Source organism: Desmodus rotundus, chromosome 5 (assembly GCF_022682495.2).
Source record: "Desmodus rotundus isolate HL8 chromosome 5, HLdesRot8A.1, whole genome shotgun sequence".
NCBI lineage: Eukaryota > Metazoa > Chordata > Mammalia > Chiroptera > Phyllostomidae > Desmodus > Desmodus rotundus.
The window spans coordinates 130,390,661-130,415,692 of record NC_071391.1 but is presented as its reverse complement, the minus strand read 5'-3'; the positions used below and the strand labels follow the sequence as shown (position 1 = coordinate 130,415,692).

The 25,032-nt window shown below is 40.1% G+C and overlaps 1 pseudogene; it reads left to right on the top strand.

Annotated features, from left to right (window-relative positions):
- Positions 1–4,497: 4,497 nt before the first annotated feature.
- The window catches only part of LOC112297934 (small ribosomal subunit protein eS1-like), a 74,176-nt pseudogene continuing 53,641 nt past the window's right edge, over positions 4,498–25,032 (top strand).

Sequence of the window (25,032 nt, the reverse complement as noted above, 5' to 3'; positions counted from 1 at the left end):
GAAATGAACATAATGAAGCATATTTCATGCCTGTAAATCCTTTTTCTGTAATAACATAAATAACTATATATTATTTTTGTTTTCATGGTTGCCAAATCTGATGCTTATTATACTTATATCATCTGATTAAATTCATAGTCATGTTACTTATTAATTCTTAAGTGCTGTGTGAGAAAAATTCCCCTACTAGCAGATTTAGCCAGTTCTTTTAGTAACTAAGAAGGAGGCTAATAGGAGGCAAAATCCAGTTTTAAAAATTCCAGCTACATGATTCTACACAGTTGCAGTTAAATAGCTTATGACAACTTTACAGCTATAACCCTAAATAGTGACTGATTGAAATGAATGTAATTTCCACTTGGCATTTATCTTCTAATTGTTTAATAGTTCATCAGTAATATTCTTCATGAATATCAGGGTTTCTCGAAGACAGGGCATCGCTCAATGTAGATTAGCTACTGACATGTTTTAGCAAAAATGTTTCTGAAATATTTGGAAACTGAAAAAATATTGTATGATATTCAGCACCACATTAGAAAGCATCAATAAAAAACAGAGGCAACAAATTAACAGTGAAATTAGAAAACAGTTTAGACAAAAGTGAATTTGCTGAAAAATAAAATTAGCCATCCTTTTCTTGTTGTAGTGTTTGAAGGTCAGGAAATTCTGCCTGCTTTACTTTAATATCTGCAAGGAGAAGTTGGACTTTGTCTTTAATGTAGTACCATTTTCAAGATTAATGGAGTTTCAGTTTTCAAGAACCTGGTAATTCCTGAGATCTGTAAGAACTTCAGACGGGCTTGGCTTTCTTGTCTGCTCCATAAGGTCACCAAATTTACGGTGACCTCTGAGCTTCTGTCCTGAGTGCTTTCTGAGTACCTTGTACTTGTCAACTCAGGCTGGATTTCATAACCCTGAACCTTGACTTGAATAAAGTAGGTCTGGATCCCTCAGGTTAGACAAATGGTTCTTGTAATCTGAAAAGACGTCTGGAAGAAAAGAGTATTCCTCAAGGTCAGGATTGGGCCAGGGAAATTTCTTATGCTTCCCTAGTCTTTAAACTTGTGAACAACATAGGGAAGACCTATTTGAGAATATATCATTTATGGAATATTTCATTTCTTGGAAACATATCATTTACTGCCTCGTTAGTTCCACAAATAATGTTGTGACGTATCTTATAGGTGAGCAGATGCTCAGAGTGCCTCAGTGCTCCCTCCGTGGTCTCACAGTTAGAAAGCAGTAGAACTGGAATCAAGTCCAGGTTGAACTGAGTCCAAAACTGGTGTGTGTTTCCCCAGGACTTCTGTGTGTGAAGGGAGGACGAATGCAGATTAGGACAGTAAGAAGCCTTGGAGGCGGGTCAGGGTGCACATTACCACAATAAAGCAGGCTCCCTCTTTGAAGGCTAGGTTGACTGAGAGTGTGTATCCACCATCAAAGATAGTGTTGAAAGCATGGGTTTGTCTTTACATGTGAAGGAGAAACTACCACATCTGCCAACAAGGCTTTGGCTCATGAGTCAATGCTGATGACATTTTTTGGGTCAGCGAGATACCACGATGTGATAGTCTGACACCCAGATTGTGCTTCATTCTAGAACACGTGGCCTGATTTGTCTAATTAGTATAATACTTTCTAACTATTTCTGTAAAGTGATTTTAGAGTTGATGGATAATATAGACACCATTGCCTAAAAATGTCATTATGAAAAACGCTTTTCTTCAGGTTTTCCATCCACTAAAAGGTTAATTATGCTGACATACAATTGTCTGATAAGAAATTTTCTATAGAGATAGATAGAACTGTTCAGATATCGACAAGCTATTTTTTTTTTTAATGTGAAATGGAGACCAAGACAGTTCCAAAAATGAAGTGGACTCGCTGGTTCGCCTTTCAATAATTGTGCAGTCAGCATCCAGCTCTGCCTCGCGGTCTGCGAGCGTAATTCATCTTGCTGACGCCGGTCCTGCCTTGAAACTTGTGCCTGTGCTTGAAGACGAGCCTTATCGGTCGGACAGCAATTCGGTTAAATGAATTCAATTTGTTTCTCACTCTATAGGTCTTATCTAATTTGATTCTCCACGGGGAAGGAATTCTGGTGGGGGCACTTTGTAGTTTCCTCACAGTGTCTGGCAGGAGAAATTTCCATTCCTAGGCTGGGGGAGAAGGTCAGGAGGACAGTGATCAGTTGTGGTCAGAAGAGAGGAACAGCAGTGTGCTTGCTTTCAAGGGGGAACAGACTCATCCCTGAGTGCACAGCGAGAAGCGTGGGCGGGGGGGAGCCCCTGCTTTTCTTTGTGTGTGTCTGGAAGAAGAATCCAGACAGTGTGTATCTTCTTTAGAAAAGAATGATTTGCAAGTAACTCCCTCAAATTCTCCATGAGTATGATTAACGTAGAACCCTCCTGCTCAGAATGCCTCTAGTTTTAGGCTTTTTGCAAATAATGAAAAGTTTGAAACCAAAAGAATGAATTCCTTTTGTTAATGCAGCAGAATTTTTAGGGGCGTGGGCATTTTCATGTATATTATGCGTGACTAGTGTCTCCCACTAATAAAAAGTGAATATGTTGGAACCTTTAGACTTAAATTTATCTGTGGTTTTTTTTTTTTTTTTTTGCTCACTTCACCCTGGTTTGGTGTCTTAATATATCAGAGGTCAAATTGGATTCAGTTAAACTTTCAGGTTAGTAGAAAGATTTCTTTAGAACATAGGTATGTGGATGTTGATTGTGCATTTTTCTTTTTCCTAAACATTTATTATGTCTGTGCCTCAAACACCAAACTGGGTGCTTAGGTGCCCTGGTGCACAGGGGCACCTCAGGGGATTTTAAATCTTTAGAGAAAACAGCAGTCCTCACCATCCGTTGGAGGCTGTTAACTAGATCAAGGCAGTTCCCCGTTTCAAGTTTCGGTTGTACTCTGTTCTTTTAAAATGTCACATCTTTGCAATTAGGCGATCGCTTTGATACAATAAAAAAGTACCTCAGAAAAACCAATGTGGAAGAGTGTTGAAGGAGGTCATTGAGAGGGCATGGCCGCTGGTTGACCTGTGAGCTGGACCCAGGCAAGCAGGGGCTTCTCAGCCCCGTTTTTTTGTCCTTTCAACATACGTTCCACCTACCATCCCCACACTGGGAGGTGTAAGGATGTAACCTTGAGCGAATAGGTGGTGTCGAGACAATCTGGATGGTGTATGTGGCAACCCAGGTAAGGGTTCTACATAAACTTTGAAGATTCTGGTGGATGAGTAGATCTACTCATCTTGTAGCCACCCACGACGAACCTCTTCTGTACCTTCCCTTGCCTAATAAACCTGCTGCCTGCCAGTCTAGAGTGGTGTGCCTCTTTCTACGGTATCTCCTTGTCCTCCCTGTCCAGAAGGGTGAGGACCAGGGACTGGGGGCGGGAGTGGGGCAGTTTGCAAACCACCAAGCAGCAAATGAGGGCGGCAGAGTCTGATCTATTTCAAAGTTTGGGCAACTGTGGGTAATGCCTATGAAGTACAGACCTCACACTGGTAAATGCAAAAATTATTTTCTCTTTTAAGTTATATATATTATTTTCAGATGTCTAGTAAGTTGTTGGAACATAAATATTTGTTAAGTCATTTGGACCTCACCTGAACAAACAGAATGGTTATCTGTCTCTTTGGGTTTGGAGTGCCCTGAAATCTCTGAGGCGCGAAGGGGGCTGTGGGTCAGGAGAGCCTGAGGTCCTTTGGTCTATGCCAACAACGCAGCAAGGGGCGGGGTCACAATATCTTATGGAGGAAAAATAGTTTCTTATTAACCACTTTACCATCATTAGAAAATTCATTTTAATGTTCTTGGGAAAGACCTAATTGGGAAATTATCCTAGACTTGTTTTTAAGTCCTATTTAGTTCATTATGGAGAGTGATTCAATGTCAGGCAAATGATAAGCATTCAAAAATATTTGTGGAATGAATTAACAGTATAAATTATATTTAATCACAGAATAATTGTTCCAAATTATCAAACTTTTTCCGGTTGCCATTACATTAGCTTTTATAACCTGAATATTCCCAGGAAGTTAGGCCATTGTTCAAGTAACTGAGTTTAAACAAACAACCTGTATTTACCTGTAAGTCACTAGCATGTTGTTTTGACGGTGGCGAAACAGTTCCTTATGTATATCTTCTCCTTATGCCAAGAGAGATGATACCTTTTATCTATGGAAACTTGCTAATTCCATCTTTTCTGTCAAAGAGAGGACAGTGTGAAAATATTCAGTAAAAACCAAAGCATACAAGGAATCAAAATGTAAATTACTCAGAAAGATGTAAAATAAAAGGGAAAACCTTCCTCCCCAGAACCCGTTGCCCTGTACCCAGAAGTTTGGCTCAATGATAACTTTTGTTCTGTGAGACTCTAAGATGGCTTTGAGTGACTCCCCCCGCTGGTGTCCCTGTCTTTGTGTGGTCTCTACCCTGTGAGCGTGGGCAGCATTAGTAAGTGCCCTCTGAACAATGGAACATGGCAAAGGTGACGGATGTCACTTTGGTTACATCGCAAAATGAGAACTTCTGTTTTGCTCACAGGCTCTTTCAACAGATTCTCTCCCTTGCTGGCTTTGATGAAGTAAGTTGTCATGTGGAGAGTCGCATGTGGAAGAAATTAAGGACGACCTCTTGTCAACAGGCAGCGAGGACTGAGGCTCTCATTGGCCTGCGAGAATCTTGCCGATGGCATTGTGGACTTGGAAATGGATCCTGCCCCAATCAAGATTCAGGTGAGACCCCCAACCCTGGCTGGCAAGCTGATTGCAGCTTTTAAGAGACACTGAAGCTGAAGACTTGGCTAAGTCAAGCCCGGATATCTGACTCACAGAGATTGTGGACTAATAAATGAATATGATGAAAAGCTGCTAAACTTGTGATAATATTGCTATATAGCAGAAGATAACTATATATTCTTCTGGAAGTATTTACAAATGGAATCACATTATACGGACTCTGGCAATTTGCCTTTTTTATTCTTTGAAGGAGGTTGTATTTTCAGTGCAAAGTAACAAAAGAGAAGTAAAAGAAAAAAGTTCTCGGTAATGCTCTTTTTGTTATTAATAGTTGTAGACAACAAAGCAATTTACTAGCAGTATGTGGAAAGAATGAACTCTCACTTTTCTCTGATTATATTTATACTTGTCTTCTCTAAATTTTCCAGATATTTCATGGTTTTTGCTACAAATCATTTCCTCCAACTCCATTACATGCTCATCTCCTCTGTGATTTCCTGTCACCTAAATTACTGGTGTTTCTTTTTTTTTTCCCTGGAGTTCAGTTTTGTTTATTTTTTTAAAATATATTTAGTTGATTATGCTATTACAGTTGTCCCCCCCCCCCCACCCGGGCACTTATTTGAGGCCAGTCCGTGCTGCTCCTGGCTCAGAAGCCCTCTGTGATCTCCCTGACTGGGTTGAGTCTCTCTGTTTTACCCTCTCACAGAACTGTGTCTTTTTCCTTTATGGTATTTAGCACTTAGAACAGTTGTAATTTTACATTTACTTGCAAATGAAAAAAAAGAAAGAAATCTCTTTCCTTCATAATACCTACAGTGTTCTGGGTTATTAGTCTCTTTCAACAGAGAAAACAGCCAATGCCGTATATCTTAGAAAAACAAAACCAGACCCTTCATGGATATACAAAGCCCTCGGTAAAATGTATTCTGAATGAACTTGGTTTATTCAATAAAATGTCTCTGGTTTTTCTACTAGTCCTTTTTCTTCTCACCTGGACCTTCAAATAGTAAAGTTAAAATCAGGAATATGAGGCCAAGGTTCTGGTTTTACCTTGGTAAAGAATATGAGCTTTTCCAAGAGGAAATGTGGACCATTCCCTAAATTGCCTCTTTTCAAGTACTTTAAAGTGGGTCATTATTAAATCAGTTCCTGGATGGTCTCAGTTTCTGATGTGCAGAAAATTGCGTGTTCCACGGTGGGGAGTGCACACATCTGTGTGGGCTGTTCTTGCTTCTCACCCTCTGTGGTGCAGGTGAGTAGAGGCTGCCCGGCTCCATCAGGGCGAAGCACAGCTAACCTTAACTTGTCTCCTTCCTTCTTCACTCTAGTCCCTACGACTCCTATGGATTCATAAGCTATAGAGTGGGGAAAAATGTTTATATTAGAAAATATTTTTAGTAGTTCAGTTATGATGCAGAAACAATCTAAATGCTCAGGCGTCTGACGTGATAGAAATTTCTTTGCTGCCTTTTATGTTCTTGCAGGGATGTTAGGGGGCCGAGTCCTGCATTATCACTTCGCCACCAAGGCCATGACCACTGCTGGCTGCCCCATCTGGAACACGCAGGCTGCTTCAGGATCCATGGCAGGTAAGGGAGAGGACCGCAGAATTTCAGGCGGGTTTTCATCACCTTGGACCAGGAGCAGCACATCCAGTGTCAATGTCACTTCCTCTGCACGGGTAAGAAATAGATGCGTGACTTCCCCTAATTGCAAGAAGACTAGGAATTACAGAGGACAACAGGCAACAAATGGACTGTTTGGTAAGTACGTCTGTCATGAAGTTTTCCTAAGCATAAGTAACGAGAGAGTATTTTCGAGGATGTGCATGAGGCAGGTGACTCCAGATGGGTGGGAACTGGGGCATCAGTGTTGTGGGAGTTTAATGCTAAGACTGTTTGGGCATTGCTAGGGTAACATGTTATTATCACATCTGGGGACTTTGCTAAAGACTCGTAGGGGATTGATTGTGAATTTTCCGGTTTAAGTCCGTGGAAATGGAATTGTTGTGAAATATTATGGCCAAGGTGTCTCATCTTTTAGTTAAAATGTCCATGTTTTCCTGAAGGTGAGGGCCTGTAGCTGTTTCAGACTTACTCATAACGGAAATGGGTCTTAAGATCTCATCATTGCTTGTGCTCACCTTATCTATTTAAATTGAAATCCTTCCACCTCAAGTGTTAATGTGTAATTTTATCTACACAGGCATGTGCCATTACTGCTGTAATTTCATCCATTCCTCAGATTATGGAAAAATTAGCAGTGGCCATTTACCTTTCACAAGTTTCTATTCACTATTACAATCGTACGTTGAAAGTACTTTAAGAAAACTGGAGGCAGGAGGTATCATGTGACTTGTCCAACCTTTGCTAATTTTCTACTTTGTAACAAGACACTTCCAATAGTTAGTATATTGGAATTTGTGGGTATAGACATAAGTAAGGAATGGTCTTCATACTTGAGAATTTCAGTTTATGGCAGTGGCTCCCAAACTTTTGTAATAATCACTTGGCTTCTTGTTAGAAATGTGATTTCTCAGGTCACCTGCAGAGATCTGGGTTCTGTGGGTCTGGGGGATGGAATCGACATTTTGATAAGCCTGTTCCATGTAACTATAATGCAGGTGATTGATCGACCTTTCCCTAAATGCTGGCTCACTGAATTCCATAGACCAGTCTGATTCTCCCTCCCTCACCTCTCCTCTCCTCCTGTTCTGTTCTACTGAGGGTAAAATTTGGAGGGATTTGACATATACAAATATTTATGTCTGTATCAGAGCCCTTTGTCACAAACCATAAAAATGAACTGTGGCTGTTTGAAGCACAAAAAGATTGTATTAAAGTGTATCAGGCAGCTCAGAGTAACTCCGGGAGGGCTGGAGAGCCAGGCGCAGAGATAAGCATCCAGGAACAATGCCTAGAGTCTGCCTCAGAGCTGCTCCATTGGCTGGGCCGCTGTTGCTGGCCTGGGCAGAGTTTCTGTGGCTTATCCAGATGATAGCCCCAACTCTGAGCACTGGGTTGTACCACCAGAAGCTCCACTCCAGCCGCCCCAGCCATGTCCAGAAACTGCATGTAGCTGGGAAGGAAACTAGGAAGGATTCCATGTGGAACCTGCTTTGCTAGGTTAATGCAAAGACCAGCCATCTACTCTGATTGGCATATTTTGGACACAGTCTGCAGCCAGCTCCAAGGCCAGCTGGGCAGGCTTCTGTAGTGGGAGGTGTTCTCTGCCTCTTGCCATGAGTCATGGGACAATCGTGCTCAAAGGGACTGTGTTGTCAAAATGAACAAAAGGTCTGCATCACATTTGTCGTATCTGAATGCGGGCACATAGGCGGCTTTCCTATGCATGGTGGGTTGCTGGTTTCTAGTGCTGAATTAATTAATGGTCCTCTGATTGAAAATCAATTTTTATCGCAAGTAGATTTCAGCATATAATTTATCAAGAACTATTTTAAAAGAAATGCTTTCTTTTATATTCTTCTACTTAGGAATATTTCATTTAAAGACTAACTCTAATATCATGTTGGTTGAAAAAAATTGTCCTTTCCTCCTCAGGGAAATACTTAGTAAAGGAAGAAAAGCTTTTCTGAGAATTTCTTTGGGAAAAAAAATTAGTTGAAACAGGAAAAAAAAAATCTCTCTTTCCACAGGAGAAATACAGTTGAGTCACAAAAGGTTTTCTACTGTGAGAAAAAACTTTGGAGGATTCAGGGTGTGTGTGATTTTTTTTCTCAGTGTATTCCTTACATAAGACCATGTGAGAGGTTCTTGATTACTTTGGACAGAACATGCTCCACGGAGAGCTTTTATTTTTTGCACTTCAGCTTCTTTGTTGCTAGGCACTGCAATAGGAAGAATACTGGGGGAAGAAACTCTAAATTTTGTACCTTTAAAACAGAAAAAAAAATGAAGGAATCAGTGAAAAATGATTCATTTACTCATCTGGCAAATATTTGAGTGCCTACTACATGAAAAATTTTATCACTACCCTTAAGAAGGTCACAAGCAAGTGGGAATACAGCAATAATCGAATTATACAAAAGAGAAAAGATAGGGTACTATGAGACTAGAGATACTACATATTTAACTTAGTCTGGGAGGTGCCAAAGCTGGCTTTCTAAAATGAGTAATTCATTTGAGGGTCAGGGGGAGGAGGGAAGTATAAGGAGACTAAATGGTAATGGAAAAGGTACAATAAAAAAAAAATTAAAAAAAAAAAGACTGAGGAGTTAGCCAGGCAAATGGTGGATATGGGAGTATTATAGAGAACAGCATGGGCCAGAGGCAGGCATGTGTCACAGAGGCATTGAAAGGACGTTTAGGGAAACTGCTATAAGAGGAGACCATGATATGGGACTAGGAGAGCTGAGCCTGGAGAGGCAGGCCGAGTGGGGCCAGGCCCCGTGTTACAAGGACAACGGAAAACCACTGGAGGAGTTCAGTTAGGTGTGTGTTAGTGATTTGTTTGAACACAGAGAAATGGGATGAAGAATGATGAAGATGGAAATGAGTTTGGGAATGTTCCAGTAATCCTATCAGGAAATGAAGAGGCCATACATGTGAAGATGGAGAAAATGAAATGGATTCCAAAGATACTTATATGAGAGGATTAATGAAACATAGACTAATTGGATGTAGGGAGTCCAGGAGAGGGTTTAGGCAAAGATAATTTCCAGACATATAATTTGGACAACTGAATGGACGGTGTTGCCGCTCCTCCAGACAGGGTATTTCTCTGGGAGAAAGTCCATGGTTTCACCTTTGGGTGTCTGTTAAGGGGAACATCCAAGGAGACACGTGCAGTTAGTTGGCAGTTGATTATGTGGGAATGGAGTTCAAGAGAAAGGCCTAGACTAGAGACATGGATTTGTCAGGTTTTAGGCTGTAGTTGGAGCTTGGATAGGGTAACAATGCACAGTGAGATTAGGAGAAAGAGGGCAACGAGCGGAACCCTGCGAGATGCCAGCACGTGAGAAGGATGCGGTGCAGCCCGTGAAGGAAACTGTCGGTGTCAGTGTGGGGAGAAACCCTTCTCACCATCGCCTGTCAACTCCCTTTGCTTCCTCACTTATTATTCTCAGAAAGGTTGCACAATCTCTCCCCTTATGCTTCTCTGTGTAAAGTGAGTGTTCCTGTCTGCACTCCGCCTTGTGGTAAGAGACGTGTCTCTTTGGGACACCCTGAGGCTGTCCAGCTGTGCTGTTGCCTTATGAATAAATATGTTAATTCAAGGTAGAGTATCAACATGCCTCCCTGACTGCCCACCTAATCAGTGATTCTCAAATTACCCCACTCCAGGGGGTAATTTGGCAGTGTCTGGAGATACTTTTGGTTGTTATAATTGGGGCGAGGAAGAGAGAACTATGGGCATCTAATGGGAAGAGGCCAGGGATGCTGCTAAAGATCTGACCGTGCACAGGCCAAGTCATCTCCCCTAACAAAGAATTATTTGGTCCAGCATGTCAGTAGTGCCAAGGTTGAGAAAACTGATCTAAGTCTGATCTAAATCATATTCTTTAATAGTGTATATTAATAAAAAGGTAATACTTTTATATCTAGTTGTTTGGCTCCTGAGTTTGTCTCTGGTTGACTACAGGTTTTGATGAGAAGAGAAAGGCTTCATGTATTGGGCTCCTTCAAACAACAGCAAGGAGTGGCCTAAAGACAGGAAAGAAAGCAGGAGGATGGGTGTCATGGAAACGCCAACGACAGTGTGCCTGAGAGGGAGAGGCCATCCTGGGTCAACTGCTTCCCAGAGGTCTAGTGAGGCAGGAAATGAAAGAGTTTTTAGATTTAACACCTGTGACATTCCTACTGACCTTCAGAGGCATTTGAGTGAGGAGATGAAGCTAGAGCAGATTACCTTGAGGATCAAATGAGTGGTAGGGAAATGGAAACATTCTCTTTCTCTGCCTATTTAGGAGAAGCAAGGGTGGGGCCCAGACACGTTTGTGTAATACACAGAGAGGCTAGCAGAGAGGTGTCTGCAGACAAATGGGGAATTGTGTGGTAAAACATCCCTGCTGGGGTCGGAAGGAGACAACACTTGGAGCACCAGTGGAAGGATCGGCTTTGCTCTGGAGAAGAGATTTCTGGTCCTTGGATATGGAAGTGTGGGAGAAAGTAATCGGATGAGATCTGCAGAACTTACTTGCCCACTAGTTGCAAGTTAGTCTTACTTTATTACATTTTGAAGCAGTTTTATGGAAGGCTGGGTGGGAGAGATCTGGTCACTCACATTTACAACCAAGTCAAGCTAGCAATGTCAGGTGCCCACATTCTGTTGCCCCCAATCTGTCCTTCCAGATGGCAGGCAGACTAGGAGGCCAGCAGACTAAGATGGCTTCCTGCTTCTCTCTTGCCTCCCATGACCAAATTCCTGGAAACATCATCCTGGGTATCTGGCTTTTCTTCCAAAACTCAACATTTCCCATGCATGTTGTATATTTACCCTGCTGCCTTGCCATACCTGCTGAGAATCTTAGTACCTTAGCAGATAACCTATCTCAGCCTGGTACATTGTATCCAGTACTTGGAGTTTAGCATCTCTTGCACCTATGGTTTAGAATGTATGGTTACTAAATGTGATGTTGTTGGAATCCCAAGTTGTTCAAGTTTTTGTGAGTACTTTAGTGGTCCATAGAGACAATGGAATGGAACATTGAAATAGATGTCGCACTGGGATGCCAAGGAAAAGACAACCACCTGCTTCACCTCCTTGCAAGAATGACTGTAGATACTTTGCTCCACTGACTTGACTTTCTGAAACACTCATGGTACTTTGATGCACAGCCCTGCAATGGAGAGAGCTTGAATGTCTTTAGTTGTGTCTCTAAATTTCTGCAAGGATTTTAAAGTTATTTTACCCACTGAAAAAATGTTATAGTGATATTCAGGTAGTGTACATTTAAGCTTGCCTTTCCTCTCTACATAAAAGTGCAGGATAATTAAAATTAAACCACATTCAATAGATAAACAAATTAAAGCAGAGCAAATTGTGTGCATGCCTCCCTAAACAGCACACACATTATCAGTGAAGGCAACTCTAATTATTCAAGGATGTAGCAAGAGCTATTGAAGGAGATATTGATTCTTTTTAAGATAAGAAAGTGTCTCCAGTATTAATGGTTATTTGTTTACAAGCCAAATTCTTTGCATTAAAAAGGAAAACTGGATTAAAGCTACCCAAGCCTGAAACACTAATCAGAACTTACCAATTTCACCAGTAGATCATGATCTGCTAGTATTGTTTTAATATTTATTTTTAATTACAAGGAAATGCATGCATTTATTTCCTTTGTAAAATGTTACAATACCTCTGACCATCACCAAATAGCTGTGCCTTCTTTAGAGGAAGCACTTGCTGTTGATTTGGTGTAGACACTTCTGAATGGTTTCTGATGCATTTTAATTGCATTTATCTATATTTACTTGTACATATTTTACAATAGTGTATTGTAGATTTTTGTCGTTTTTCGTTTCCAAGATAAATGATATCATTCTATATATATCATTCTCTCAAATGCATTTATCGTTGAATAATGTACCTTAGAGATTTTTGATAATGATACATACAAATCTACTTCAGTATTTTCCCCCCTAAATATATTTATATCAAAGCAATAAATGCCCTTGATTAAAAAATCAAAAAAGAGCAAGAAAGGCTTATAAGATGCAACAATCTGCTGCTCCACGGCCCCCAGTTCAGTCCCACTTCCTACAGGCAATTACTGTGAGCAGCAGCCTGTGGTTATTATCTCCACGTGCCTAAGGACTCTATGGCCACATCAGTATTAATGAGTTACCCATATTGGACACTATACTGGCGTTCTGCGTGAATAAGATTACCCTTCCTTATACTATTGCTACCTCCTTCCCCATCTTCTCCGGTGTAATCCAAACATTGCATTTAATTCTTTATTGGCTGTCTTTATACTTACAATAAAAATGCTTAAAACTTTACTTTTTATGAACTATATTATATCTGGACTCCTGACTTTGTATAATGACGATGCCACCTCTCCTTTCAGTTTTCTTTTCCTTTTCACCCTCCAATTTATTTTATAATCAATATCCTTTCTAATGTTAACTTGGACTATGTGCTTTGTTTGTAAGTGGAATCTAAAAGCTGAAAATTGACAAATGGCATTCACATTATTGTAACTATGCAAATATGCCCAAAGAGTACACTACCTGATTTTGAAAAAAGAAATTGTATGTTTTCTATTAACATTTATTTCACCTGTACCCTCCTCCACCTCTGTCCACAATCACCACAGGTGTCCATGCCCACAAGTTCTTTCTCCTTTTTTTCTTTTTTGCTCTATCCCTCTACCTGCCCTAGTGCCCCACCCCCAGAGCTGTCAGCCTGCTCTGTATCTAGGAGTCTGTCTCTATTTTGCTTGTTAGTTCAGTTTGTTCATTAGATTCCACATGAGAGAAATTGTAGCATACTCTGATTTTTTTAAATGTAGCTTTTAGTTTTTATTTCTGATGGCATTTTGTTTTCTTGCCTTATTTTTCTTTATCATATCCTTAAAAATTTTTTTTTCAATAAAGTAATTATGGGCTTTCCTTCTCAGAGATCTTCCTTCAGGGCCATCCATCCATTCTGTTGCTCCACAAGGACTATCGTTCTCTGACTGTTGTGCAGCGTTTAGGCAGTGCCATCTCCTTACCGTGTCTCCAGAATGTTCCTCTCATTTCTCGTTCTTATATCTTTTTGCTCCAACCTATTCTCAAGTAACTTACTAGGAAATGGTGTGTGAAGAGTAAATTTTCTAAGCCTGTCTGAAAATAGTTTTTCTACCTTCAGACTTGATCGACACTTTAATTGGGTGAGAATTATTTCCCCTTACAATGGTAAAGGCATTTGGTATTATTGTGAGAAGTCTGAAGGCAGCCAGCTTCTTATTCTTCTGTTGGTGACTTTGTTTTTTGCCTTATCTGAAAGTTGTTTTGTTTTTTTTTTTATCATCTTTATCCTTACTATTGTAAAGTTTTATAAATATTTGGCTAAGATTTTTCATTCAAAGTAGGTCTTTTAATTTGGAAATTTGTGTCTTTCACTTATGAAAAATTTTTTGTACTATTAGATAATTTTTCCTTTCATTTTTTTCTATCTCTTTCTAGATTTCCTGTTAGACTGGAATGTCTGATGCTCAAGTCATATGGATTATTTTTTACTTATATAGTTTTTCATTTCTTTGCTTTTTTATTCTTCATCCTGGGATATTTCTTTGACTTTATTTCCAAATGATACATTAATATTTTAACTTCATATATTTTCAACATGTAGAAATTTCTGGTTTTTCACTGGCTTTTCCTTTTAAGTAATCTCTTATTGTTTTGTGGATAAAATATTATCTTGATGTTTCTCAAGATAATAATTAGAAGTTTTTAAAATTTTTACCTGATTCCTTTAAATTATTCTTTCTCTTATCTGTGCCTTCCCTTTGGAAATATCCTTCAAATGCTAGGTGATCTTAGTGTTAAGGTCTCCTTAGGTCTTTTAGAATGAAGTTATGAAAAGCTGAGGGCTCCGTGTGCGTGGGTAGGACCTGTCCACTGGGGGCCTCTGCCGTGGGGCAGTAGCTCAGAGACCCTGGATGCTGGAACGTAGTCTTATTTTCCGTTCAGTGAGGGGCGGACGATCTGGTTGCTCTGTGCACAGGAGGGCTAGTAGGTTAGCCAGGATGGCTTCATAGGACCCCTCTCTCAGAAGGACCCCACTTTCGGTTTGCTGCACTGTGTTCTTTGTGTTGGAATGATTAATAACTTTACCTTTGAATCTGTGTTTTGTAAATCAAGTTCAATGGGACAGTGGGGCATGTGCAAGGCCCGTAGCCTCAGCACCATGTGTCCCACCTCCTCCCCAGGACAGCTTTTCTGAGTCTCCGCTCTGTGCCACCTGAGTCCCCAGCTAGCCTTGCCTTCCCTGCCTTGCCACGGTCTGGTGACCCCTGAGACCTCCCACAGAGGGCAGTGACTGGAAATGTGTGCTGAGGTGGGATTTTGGATAGCTGGAGTCCCTGAGTGACTACGATGAATAGAGGTGACCCTTCAGCAACACGCTGAGTATGTAGTGTGAATGAGTAATAAAATTTCAAACTGCAATTTTAAGACTGTTTGTTACAGCAGTGTAACGTGGCCCACAACAACAGAAACAGATATTGTACACTGAGTGGGGGTTGTCGCTTTAAAGCCTGGAGGATGTGGCTTTGTCTCATCGGTTGGCTTTGTCTTATTGGTGCTGGTTGGCAGAAAAGTGTTATTACAGGCTGGATAAATGGTAAACTGTCTCCTGTGATAATTTGAAAGGGAGTTGATGGACCTACTTAATTTGTATCTCCAGGAGAAGAGGTAGCAAGTAGAATGTTCATAATGCATGTTGGTTGCTGTTTACTCTTTACTGACAAGATACTTTAAGAAAGATGAATTCAGATGAGAACTGAAAAATTTACAAGCAGGAATAAAAGTAATAGAGTTCATAAATTCAAGGAGTTGTAGGCTTGGAAGAGGCAACTTTCTCCTAATATCAAGAGTGAAAAATAAAATTGAAAAAGCTTTCAGTCAAGAAAGGCTGATGAAATTTAAATGTATGGCTATTACATTTATTATTAAATCCTCTGAATAAGTAAAGATATCTCCCTCAATGTTAAACTAAAGGCACGACACCAAGTAAGTCTTTCCAATTGGACAAAATAGCTCAGGAGTAAAAGACTAATGTGAGCAGAGTACTCTGCGAAACTTTGTTGGACATAAAGTAAGAATAGGAGATGAACATTACTTTTTTTTCCCCCCCCAAAGATGTAAAGGAAAGTGGTTTATCTGCAGATGCTGGCCACCTGGAAGATGGGGGACTCGCATGTGAAAGCCCATCTCCTGAGAAGATGGGTGACTCCCATCTCAAAGCCCGTCTCCACATCTCAGGGGAGGCAGAGGTTTTTATAAGGATGGAGAGGGGAACAGAACACAGAGATGAAGGGAGGGGTTGGGAAGTTCTCTACGTGCAGATGAGCACAGTCCATTCTGATAAGGCAAGTTATGGTCCCGTGCGCATCGTCTTGGTTTAGTCATCCTGGCTCCATGGTTGAAGGTCAGCATATCTCCTGGAGCTGGGGTGCCTGAAAGCATGTATCAGAGTCTGTATCTTTTGAAGTTCATTCCTAGGATTCTTACACAAACATGCTGTTTATCTAAAAGCTGCATATTAGTCAGAGTTACCACTTATAGAAACAATGTCAGAAGAATGGTGGGGTGGGCTATCAATACAACTCTCCACTGTTACAATTCATCCCGAAGGCCCAATCTCCAGGTACCATCACTTTGGGGTTAGTATTTCAACATATGGACTTGGGGGACACAAACAGTTAGTCCATAACACCCTGTGATCCTGAAAGACTTGCTTCCTTTGAATACACCCTATTCCTTTTGCTTTTATATTATCCAGGTCAATCTGAACCTTGGTGATGTATTTACTCAAAAGGGTTCAGGTGGTTTTATACTTTTAAAAGAATACGGTACTTACAGTTATTTGCTAAGTTCATGCGAAAGTCCATTTGTCTTTTTAAATCACCAAATTTCCTTTCTCTGACTTAATAAAGCCTATAAACTAAAAATGAAACTTCATAAAAATAAATTAAAAAATAATTCCTTTTGCAATCCAATTAAAAACTGGGCAAAGGACTTGAACAGACACTTCTCCAAGGAGGACATACAGAAGGCCCAGAGACATATGAAATGGTGTTGCTCAGCATCACTAGCCATCAGAGAGATGCAAATTAAAACCACAATGAAATACCACTTCATACCAGTGAGAACGGCCATCATCAACAATCAACAAACGAGTGTTGGAGAGGATGTGGAGAAAAGGGAACCCTGGTGCACTGTTGGTGGGAATGCAGACTAGTGCAGCCACTGTGGAAAACAGTATGGAATTTCCTCTGAAAACTAAAAATAGAACTGCCTTTTGAACCAGCAATTCCACTGCTGGGATTATACCCTAAGAATCCTGAAATTACCAATTCCAAAGAACCTATGCACCCCAATGTTCATAGCAGCACAATTTACAATAGCCAAGTGCTGGAAGCAACCTAAGTGCCCATCAGCAAACAAGTGGATCAAAAAACTATGGTACATTTACATGATGGAATACTCCATAGCAGAAAGAAGGAGCTCCTACCCTTCCTGACAGCATGGGTAGATCTGGAGAGCATTATGCTAAGTGAAGTAAGCCAGTAGTGAAAGACAAATACCATATGATCTCACCTTTAAATGGAACCTAATCAACAAAACAAACAAGCAAGCAAAATATAACCAGAGACATTGAAATAAAGAACAAACTGACAGTAACCAGAGGGGAAGGGGAAGGGGAAGGGGGGTAATGGGGGAAGAAGAGGAAGGGTTGTCAAGGAGCATGTATAAAGGACACATGGACAAAGCCAAAGGTGGGTAGAATTGAGGGTGGGAGGTGGGGATGGCTGGGGTGGGAGGAAAATGGAGCAAACTGTACTTGAATAACAAAAAATAATTCCTTTTGCAACTGCAACCAAAAGAATAAAATACCTAGGAATAAACTTAACAAAGGATGTGAAAGACCTATATACTGAAAACTACAAAGCATTATTAAGAGTTTGAAAAAGACACAATGAAATAGAAAGATATTCCATGTTCTTGGATTAGAAGAGTCAACATAGTTAAAATGGCCATATTACTCAAAGCAATGTACAGATTTAATGCAATCCCCATCAAAATTTTAATCATTTTTTAAAGAAATAGAACAAAAAATCATCAGATTTTTATGGAACCACAGAAGACCCTGAATAACCAAAGCAATCCTGGGGAAAAAAAAAAAAAAAAGAATGAAGCCAGAGGTATCACACTATCTGACTTCAAATTATAGTGCAGAGCTATGAGTCAAACAGCATGGCACTGGCAAAAGAACAGACACACAGACCAATGGAATGAAATTGAGAGCCCAGAAATAAACCACATGTATATGGACAAATCATTTTTGACAAAGGAGCCAAAAACACACAATGGAGAAAAGAAAGCCTTTTCAATAAATTTTCAGTTATTGTTGCTGGGAGAATTGGAAAACCACATGCAAAAGAATGAAACTAGATTAAAGTGTGTTCCCATGTACAAAAATTAATTCTAAATGGATTAAAGACCTAAATATAAGATCTGAAACTATAAATTACATAGAAGAAAAGATAGACACTAAACGTATGGTCCTTGGGTATAGAGGATATTTTATGAATTTGACCCCAAAGGCAAGGGAAGTAAAGGCAAGAATAAATGAAAGGGACTATATCAAATTAAAAAGCTTCTGCACAACAAAAGAAACCACCAACAAAACAAAAAGGCAACCAGCTGAATGGGAGATGATATTTGCAAACAACAACTCTGACAAGGGCTTAATATCCAAAATATATAAAGAGCTCATACAACTCAACACCAAACAAACAAACAATCCAATTAAAAAGTGAGCAGAGGACCTGAACCAACACCTCTCCCAAGAAGACAAACAAATGGCCAACAGATATGTAAAAAGATGCTTGACTTCACTAGCTGCTAGGGAAATGCAAATCAAAACTACAGTGAGATACCACCTCACACCTGTTACAATGGCTACTCTCAACAAGACAGGCAATAACAAGTTTTGGAGAGGTTGTGGAGAAAAAGAAATCCTCATTCACTGCTGGTGGTTATGTCATGTAAACTGGGACAGCCACTATGGAAAACAGTATGGTACTTCCTCAAAAAATTAAGATTTCATTATTTAACTTAATTTGCTAAATTACCATATGACCCAGCAATCCCTCTTCTATCTACCTGAAAAACTAGAGAATAGTTATTTGCAAAGATATGTGCAGCCGTATATTCATTGCAGCACTATTCATGGTGGCCAAGACATGGAAACGACCAAAGTGGCCTTCAGTAGAGGATTGGGTAAAGATGTGGTTCACATGGATACCATGGATACTGCTCAGCCATAAGAAAAGTTGAATTACTGCTGTTTGTGACAACATGGATGGACCTTGAGAATATAATGCTAAGCAAAATCTGTCAGTCAGAAAAAGCTGAGAACCATATGATTTTACTCATATGGAGGATATCCAACTGAAATTCTAGACACAGACAACAGTGTGGCGGTTGCTGGAGGGAAGGGAGTCAGGGGGTAGTAAAGGGAGCCAAACACACGGTGACAGAAGATGATCTGAGTGTGGGTGGTGGGCACGCAATGCAATGTACACATCACGTATCATAGAAATGTGCCCTTGAAGCCTACATGATCTTATTAACCAATGTCCTCTCAATAAATTTAGTTTAAAAAGCATCATACAATACATACTTGTGCACATTAAGCAGAACGCTGGACATAATGACTGTTGTCTCTTTTTAACTGACATCGCTTCTGCGTTTACCTCTCCTGCCTTTTGAGCAGGCTCTTTTTTGTTTCTGTTGTAAACATTTTTGCAGTGCCCTCAGAGAGATTTTTATTCTTCAGGCAAAATATCCTCAAATCACAAGCAGGGGCTTTATTGAATACTACTTGCCTGTTATTTCTTTAGAAAGCTGTTTTTCAATCTGCCGTTGTGTGTCAAAACGGCACTCTAAATAATTGAACTATTAGGGGCAGCTAGGGAGCTGGGAAACATCCCCTACAGAGGCTGGGCTGGCATTTGGGAGAGCAGAACCCCGGGCTACCTAGTGACAGACAAGTTAACTCCAAACAAGAGATGTTTCCCTAGCTTGTTGCTGGCAAACCCATAATGTCTGAGCGATCAGTGATGAGTATGCTTATGCCTCCAGATGACAAGGAAAGTGTCTGAAAATTCAGTCGTACTATTTGATAGGAAAGGCCGTTTTGGAAGAGGATTTTGAGTTGCCTCTTACCCTCAGAATTAAGTTGTTGCATGTATTTCAGCAGCAATCGTTTCCCACCTCAGTTGAGACTGCTTTAGTTTATTTTATTGTGATAAATACTTAAAAATTTATGCCCACGCTTTACCCCTGACTCTTGATCAATATTGCAGGCTCAGTATTTAAATGTGCTCTTGAGAACAATGGATGTAGCTCAGGGTGATGGTGTGGAAAGGCTTGGTGGAGAAATCTGGGACACTGTGGGTTTTTTTTTTCCTTTGAAGATTTTATTTATTTATTCTTAGAGAGAAGGGAAGGGAGGGAGAAAGGGGGAGAGAGTAACATCAGTGTGAGAGAGAAACATCAATTGTTGCCTCTCACACATGCCCTGACTGAGGTCTGGGCCCACAACTTAGGCATGTGCCCTGACTGGGAATCAAACCAGAGACTTTCACTTTGCCCGATGATGCCCAACCAACTGAGCTATACCAGTGAGGTCATGGGACTCTGGGTTCTGAGTCCACCTCTGCCACTAACTAGCTTAAGACCTGGCATCGTTCTTTAGCCTGGCTGGGCCTCAGTCTTTCCCTCTATGGAAAAAGAATTTCAATTAGGTGATATTTATAGTTGCCTTCTTGGTGTACAGTTTTATGATTTCTGTATACTTGAGGTATTACAAGGAATTTTACATGAAACTAGAAAATTCATTATTATTCATTTTAGCAAAAAACTGCATGAAGCTAACAAGTGTTAAGAGGAAGGTTAAATTTGTTTTCCAAAAGACTAATTATAGCAGAAGAACTAACTCGAGGGCCCTCTTGTGTTACATTGATTTTCTTTGCAGGGACCATACATGGTTAATGACTGGATCATGTGAGAATGTGCACCATGAAATCAGTGTGACCAGTACGATCACTTTTATTTTTTACCTGTACTAAGATAATAGTTTTGTGTGTGTGTTTCACTGTGAAGTTGAAATAGGGCAACTAAATGGCTATAAAGTTAAAACTTAAGCTAACAAGCATGTATACAATATTACACCATCTATGCTAAGTTATGTTACAGTAAATTATAGGGATGGTTCCAGCAACCCAGGAAGGTATCATTCAGTTGGACTATATTGCAAATTTCTATCAAAAGATAATCATGTAGGATAATTTTTTTTTTTTGAGATGAAGGAGACATCTATTGAGATTAGTGACATGTTAGGCTCCTCAGCTATTCCAGGAGGATGCCAGCCCTACTTTAGTTGGTATTATTTTGAGGTCTTTGAAGCCTTAGGCAACTAGAAGTACATATTTAGCAGCTTTTCAGGGAGCACAATACTAATCTTATAATGATCATATGAAATAAAGTATGTTGAGGTCAGTAGCATGAATCCTGGAGTCAGACTCCCTGAAACTAATTCTGGTGCCACCCCTTGCTGCGTGAACTTGGATAAGTCACTTAGTTTTTCTCTTTCAAAGTTTCCCCATCTGAGAATTAGAGATAATTATGAGGATTAAATAAATTAATATATTATAAAGATTAAATGCGCTAACATATTAAAAGGGCATAGAATAAACAATTTGTAGCACATAGCAAGTGATATCCAAGTGTTAGCTACTCCTATTATCATTGTTATTACCTCATCATCATTATCATTATATCATAACACCCAGTTGAGCAAAACAGTATTGAGGGATTTATGAGATTTAGAGTTTATCTATTTGGCCCACTGATCAAATCCATGTCATGGTCTAATTCAGGTTGAACGACTTGAAGATACTCCTGCGAGCTAAGAATATAGGCTCCTTCCACTGTGTGGTACTGCCGTCCTCAACATGAGCCTTCGAGGTCACTGTGGAGAAGAAAGGGAGATGGTGGTTTGCCCAGGCTACTGAGGGCCCATTCCTTTGTATTGTCTAGAACCTAATCACATGGCCCCAACCTAATCTGACGTGGGTGGGAAATGGAGAGTTTCTGGGCGTGCACAAAGAGGACACAACGCTGAGGCAGTCTCTGTCACATATGGTCCCGCGCACTCATTTTTACCGGGCTCTGATCAAGCCAGTGAGAGAAACAGTTCAATGCGACATGATCTTTTTTATTTATCTTCTTTTTATTGAGTAGTGTCCTCTTCGTGTGAGTCTCCGGCGAAACCCCGGGCCTGAGCTTAGATTAAGAATAGCTGTGCCTTTCCTAGGAAAATTGTTAGTATTTCTTTTATGGAAAGGGAATTGAGATCAGACTTCCCTTTTCCAGTTGGCAGGCTCCTGGGAAGTTTAGAGCCAAATGTGTTGCCCATCTGTAGCAACTGTTTTCCTTGCTCAGTTTTATGCCCCATGGACTTAGTTTTCTTACGTTATTTCTTTCACAACTAGTTCGTATTAGTTTTGTTTTATTTTATAAATGTTTATAAACCACAATAGATATATATTTTTAAATGGGGCATAAGTAAAGAGGTAAACAAACTCCCTCATGTAGTTATCACTGAGACCACTAATTGATGAAGGTACTCTTCCGTAAACCCCTCGAGAGGTAAAATACTCCCATTAGTAGTAATGGCTCAATTTCATAAGGATTTTCAATTCAGGAGGGAGGGATAGACCCCACAGGAGGACTCATTAGAATGTTCAGGGAGGGAATGAGGAAGGTGGAATTCACCCTGTGCCCCCAACACACACACCTCCAGTGCCACTGATACGGACAGATATTTAAATAGTAACACACTCCTTCACTGCCACATTATCATAACTCCACTCTTTCTCCATATTCTTGTAGAATGTTTTATACTTATCTCCTAAGTAATCTTTAAGAAGAGAAAGAGCTCTCCCTTATCAGAATATTGGGTTACCTTACTGTACTGCACACTCCCAGGGTTGAACTGACGAGTGGTTCTTGGGCTGAGGTGGGTAGAAATGTTCTTGGCTAGAGAGAAGCCGAGTGCAAGCCGGCTATGGACGGTGTCTCCTTTCTTTTGAGAAAACACTGATCGAAATATTTTACCCCTAACATCACTTCTAATTATCCCAGGAAGGTGTCATTTCCCTCTCTTTGCTTCTTTTTCCCAGGAAAACTGTTCTGTGCAGTCCAGAAAAAGGCAGAGTGCCAGCTAGAAAGGGAATGTATTTTGAAAGACAAGCATTTTTAAGGAAATTGTCTTGTCCCTCACGCTACATTGCTTGCATGCAGACTTCACAAATAGAGGACACAGATTTACCTTAAAGAGACAAACCTGGGTGAAAGATGCTGTATTTATGATTAATTAGTTTACCTCATGCCCAGATCCCACCAACTGAGCCATTTTTATGGCTTACCAGTAGGGCTTTCTTGCAGAGCTCTTGTTGGAGGATGTGGTGGCCAGCCTCTAAGGTGGCCCGCAAAGGTGCATACCTCCTGGTAGTCATATCCTTGTATTGACTCTTCCCACATTGTACCAGGGCTGGTTCAAGTGAACAGCAGCATGGGCCAGATACGATGGTAATTCACTTATGAGTTTAGATTGTAAAAGAGTGAAACTTCCATCTTGGGTGTTGACTCTCTCTCTTCTCTCTCAGATCTCTCCCTCTGTCTCTCCCTGGCTCAGGAGAAAGAAGGCAGCCATATTGTGAGTAGTCCACAGTGGAAGGCACTGAAGTCTACCCAACAGCCAGTGAGAAAGTGAGACCTGCCAACAAGCACCTGAGTGAGGTTGGGAGCAGGTTCTGTTGCCTCAGTTGAGTCTTCAGGTGACTCTTGTTCTAGCTGACAGTTTGACCGAAACCTAGTGAGACAAGCTGGGCTGGAACCACCCAGCTAACCTCTTCCCAGATCATGGCTATCAGAAACCACTGTAGAAAATAAATCTCTGTTGTTTTAGTCTGCTGAATTTTGGAGTAATCTGTTATGTGGCAAAAGATAACTAATACAGATGAGATAGAACAAAGGTAAATCTTTTCCCTCCAAATATAGGAAAATAAATCATTAGGTTTTCTTGAACATTGAAAGTGTTCAAGAAAACCTGGCTTTTCTATTTTAATTTCTTTCCTCCTTATCATGTTAGTAAATATACATTGCCTGGAATAGCGAAGGAAATTCGATTCTCTACTAATGTTGAAACCTGTTTGACAGTATCTTGGGGTGTTGACTGAAGAGATGAGAATGCTCCTGATGCTTAATGTGAAAAGAATTTCCTCCAACAAATCTTGTAGTCATGGTCATTATTAATTATCATTTAGGCAGCTCCCTCCTTTTTTTTTTCTCCTTTCCTTTGGAGAGTCGGAGAGGTATCTCCTTTGTTGGGAATAAAATATAGATTAAGGTAGAATCTGCTTCTGGTCTGAAGTTAGCTTTTTCTCTTTACATGCTCTGTTTTCCTCCTTTTGTATTTAGGGTAATGGACAGAGAGCATACAGGAGCCAGATATTTTGTCTTAAATTTTACCATGAGATACTGCAAAGAACCACCAATCAGAATTGGTTTCACTTTTTTTCTCTGACATAAGATCTGAGTGGGATGCTCCTGTGAGATAACTGTAGCCTAGTGTTCAATTTAATGTTCTATTTAAGTGAAATGTCTTTATATTTCACTAATGTTTTAATTCATAATACAGCTTCTTTTGTAAAGCATAATAAACATTTATTTAAGTGAGGATACATTTATTCATTTATTGATTTGAGAGAAAGAGAGAGAGAGACAGACAGACAGGCATTGATGTGAGAGAGAAACATCGATTGGTTGCCTTTTGTCTGTGCCCTGGGGGATTGAACCCACCACCTAGGTATGTGCTTTGACTGGGATTCGAATCCGCAGCCTTTTGGTGTGTGGGACAAAGCTCCAACTAACCGAGCCACCTGGCCAGGGCAGCGTAGTTTTACTTCCATTATCTCAGAGACTCAGATGATATTACTCTGACTTAATAAAGTGAGAAAGTACTAAAAGGATCTGTGATTTATCCAAGCTTTCCAGATGGGCAGAAGCATTCATGGCTAGAACTCCATTTCCCACCTTTGTTCCAGGTCCCTCTAACCCTTTTAAAAAAAACAAAAAACAAAAAAACCCCACAAGAGTAATCAGTCAATTAGTTGAATTCAAATCCATTTCCTATTCAGGCAGAGAATGACTTTCAAACGTTAAGAATGGCCTAAGATAGATCCTGTGAGCTTTCCTAAATGGGGGCCATTAATTCTCTGAGATAGTGAGTATAGGTTTTAATAGCACAGAACAGTTTGGACAAGTCCATGCAATTTTATTATTTAATAAAATTCATTTTATTTAAAATAACACTTCTGCTAAAACTAAACAGCACCTCTTTGTCTTGGACAACACAGTAGTACAGAATATGGCAAAAATATTCAGAGTATGTTCGAGGTTCAGCCATGGTGTATCAATGAAACAGATACCAGAAAAATTACTTTCATTTGAATCAGCCTAAAT